Below are 3,698 nucleotides of genomic sequence, written 5' to 3' on the forward strand. Positions count from 1 at the left end.
TGAAGGTGCGAGGATCACGCCTCTCCATCCCTCCTCTTGTCCCTTGTAAGATGAGTTCTGCAGGTGCACTCGAAATGCCTACCGATCCAGGAGAACCGCTCAATAAAACATCCTAATCATTCGACGGCAACATTGCTACCTGCTAGCTTAGATAGGACAGACTAACAGGCTAATAACAAGCTTAATCAATTGAACTTGGGCTGAAAATTTTTGCAATCACATTTGGGATTGACTCGCTTGGCAATGAGTCAATTCCTCCCTATGGTGTCTAAAAAATAGAGTCCATTCTGCTGGACTGTCATAGCCCCGGGAGGCTGCCTCCAAGTGCCTCCCCCCGACATCATTTTTCCTCACTAACAGTCTCTGTTTCTATTCTGGTATTACTCTAATTACTTGTCTGATCACAACGGGGAGGGCACTGACACGCGTAGCACCAGGAAGGTTGAGGGAGAGACTGGCGCTTCTTGCAGGGCATACCCGTTGCAATACTGACAGGGGGTGGCGGGCACCTGTGCTCTCATGATACACTGGATCTCTGTTAACTTGCCTATTAGTCTAGGCAGGACAGGGCACACTGAACGCTCTGGTCCGCAATCGCACTCAATCGAGTGCCGTAAACAGGGAAATCCCGAGAGCTTAACAGTGACATTCCTGCTCTTCACGTGACCAGCCTGATCACCATGGGTGTAGATGCCAGTTCAAATGCACAAGTATCTCCTGCATTGAACTTATGGGGAGATAGCAGATGTCATCGCTGTAATGGTGAGACAAATCAGTTTATACAGAGCGTCCGTTAAAGAACAGGAAATGCACAACGTTTGAAAAATAAACCTACATGGAACATCAGTGGTGCGTTGACAACCGTAACGAGAAACCAGACACTCAAGGGATGGTCAGGAGGGAGAGAGGGATAATGAGGATACAGCTACAGTCTCACACAGCGTCTCTGAAAACTATTGCATTTGGGCTGCGCGCCCAATGTCGTGCAGTGTTAATACACGGTGTGCTTGCGTGTTCACGAACAGCTCGTCAGTTTTTTTCCCCCTCCAGCACGGTAAACAAGTGAAATAAATAATTCCTTGATTTACTGTAAATGTCAACCTCTGTTACTGAAAGTGCTAGCTGGCAGAAACGCGATCTGCTGCGGTGAACGACAGATCCGCTCCTCTGCCACTCCCCAGGGGGTAGACGCCGCACCAGTAGTGCCCTGGCTGGTGGGCCGGGGCTCCGGGTTGAAAATGGGAAATGACTCCTTTTTCTTGACAAGTGGAATGGTAACAATGAACCCTGGTAACATGTCATCATCACACTGGGGGCTGAGCTTCATCACGACCCCTTCCTCTCTTGTGTAAGAAAAATTCTGAACTGCATGGACTGTCATAGCCCATGGTGGCTGCCTCCCCCTCATTTGATCTCAGTAACTACTCTTGATTCTTATTCATGCATTCTTCACTAACATCATGCAACAATGGGGGGGGGGCACTGCTGTGGTAGCCCAGGTAGGTGGGAAGCAACGGTTGCGTTACTTGCAGCGGGCTCCCTCTGTGAATACTGACTGCCGAGAGCAGCTGCGCTGTGCTACACTGATTTTAATACACTGTATCCTATTCTTGTCTGGACTGACTCTATTTATTATTAACCGTAAAGGCAGGATTGACTCCAGTCCCAAGTGAGTTAATCCCATTTTCCTTTCAAAATTTACACAGGGTTATTATCCGTTCTGTCCCATTTACTGGTGAGTGTAACAAAAAGAGGATGAGATGGTAACAGTTTCTGCTGTCTACAGTAGTACTGTACCATCTACCACCACACGAAAGGGGAGAGAGAGCGGATTTTCAAGTAGCAATAATCACACCTCAGATTAACTTCATGGTATGATACTGCCACTGTGCAAAGCGTAATGCTCTTCATGCTGCAGATTCGCTCTATCAGTAGCATTCAGTTACAAAGAGGGTGGTGACATTGTAAGTACTCCAAGGATTGCTTTATTTAACTGTCATTTCTCGTGCTGGGGTAAGGGGAAAGAAACTGAATAGCTGTTCCGTGAACCATAAAAGACACCGTGTGTGTAAGCTACAGACACTGGGCGCTAAGCCAAGAAATGCAAATAGTTTTACGAGACTGCTGAGGACTGTGGGATAGCGGGAGTCCTCAGCACCCCCTTCCGTCCCCATGAATCCCCCGGCCCCTGATGCTAATGTTAATGGTCACGGGGGTTCTGGTAAATGTCGTCAGTCATTCCTTGCTCCGGGGGAAACATCAGCAAGACAGTCCTTTCGCACATTTTTCTCCTGGATTGCCCTTGCAGAAACAATAGCACGCAGCACTAGAGACCGTCGGCTTTTTGTTTTTCCCGTCACCATTTGTGTACTAGATGCCGTGGAGACAGAGGCGACACTCGAGCGCTACACACCAGCATTCAATTGCTTTGCAATGATAGCAGAGATGGTTACCAGTCGTTCTGTACCGTCTACTGCCAGAGAAAAACTGGCAATGACATGACGGTTATCTCTCCTTCTCTGAACTGTCCGCTGCTATCATGAGTGCCCCTGGCTAAAATCAGCCGGGGGCGCAACGCAAAAGCAAACTTGGGATTGACTCACTGGCCACTGAGTCAATCCCTCCCTTATGCTGTCTAAAAATAGAGTCAGTCCTGACTACAAGAAGAGTCAAAGCAGCAGAGAATCCTGTGGCACCTTATAGACTAACAGACGTCTGTTAGTCTATAAGGTGCCACAGGATTCTCTGCTGCTTTTACAGATCCAGACTAACACGGCTACTCCTCTGAAGGAAGAGTCAAGTGTATTAGAAAGCGCAGCTACTCCGCTGTATTAACAGGGGTTCCCCCGGCAAGAACCGCAACCATTGCTTCACCTCTCCAACCCTCCGCAGCTACCCGTGGCAGGCCCACCCCCCATTTCTGTCATGCAGTCGTGAGGAATACAAGAATAAGAAACATAGACTTATTCGTGACATAAACCGGGGGGGGGCACTTGGAGGCAGGCAGTCGTGGGCTATGACAGTCCAGGCAGGACATACTCATTTTTAGAAACCAGAAGGGAGCGATTGACTCTGCCCCAAGTGAGCCACTCCCAATTTGGTTTCAGAACCATTGTCACAGGGCACTCATGATAGCATCGGACACTAAACTGTGATGCACTGGCCAGGTAAACAGGAAAAAAGCCTGAATCCCGCGAACTTTTGAATTCCATTTCCTGATTGTCCACCGTGAGGTCAGCACACACACAGGTGACCACACAGAGCTCATTTGCACTCGTCACAATGCAGTCTCCTGATAATCGAAGAAGAGCGCCAGCTTGGACCACACAGGAGGTTCTGGATCTGATCGCTATCTGGGGTGAGGACTCAGTGCTCACAGCACTGCGTTCCAAAAGACGAAATGAAAAAGTTTTTGAAAGAATTTCAAAGTCTATGGCTGAAAAGGGCACAGCAGAGACTCCCTTCAGTGCCGAGTGAAAGTGAAGGAACTTAGACAGGGTTACCAGAAAGCCAGAGAAGCAAACGGAAGGTCAGGCTCTGAGCCGAAAACATGCCGCTTCTATGCTGAACTACATGCAATTTTGGGTTCAGCGCTACCAGTGCCCACCCCTGTCCGTGGATTCAGACTTTGGGATTGATGAAATATCAAGTGTTTCTGAGGATGTAGCCGAGGGGAAGATGGAGACGAATTTTGAGGA

General features: G+C 48.5%; 1 pseudogene; it reads right to left on the reverse strand.

The window, feature by feature from the left end:
- Positions 1–1,767: 1,767 nt before the first annotated feature.
- On the reverse strand, positions 1,768–1,898 carry LOC142046643 (U4 spliceosomal RNA; annotated as a pseudogene).
- Positions 1,899–3,698: the final 1,800 nt, after the last annotated feature.

Source organism: Chelonoidis abingdonii, chromosome 3 (assembly GCF_003597395.2).
Source record: "Chelonoidis abingdonii isolate Lonesome George chromosome 3, CheloAbing_2.0, whole genome shotgun sequence".
Taxonomy (NCBI): domain Eukaryota; kingdom Metazoa; phylum Chordata; order Testudines; family Testudinidae; genus Chelonoidis; species Chelonoidis abingdonii.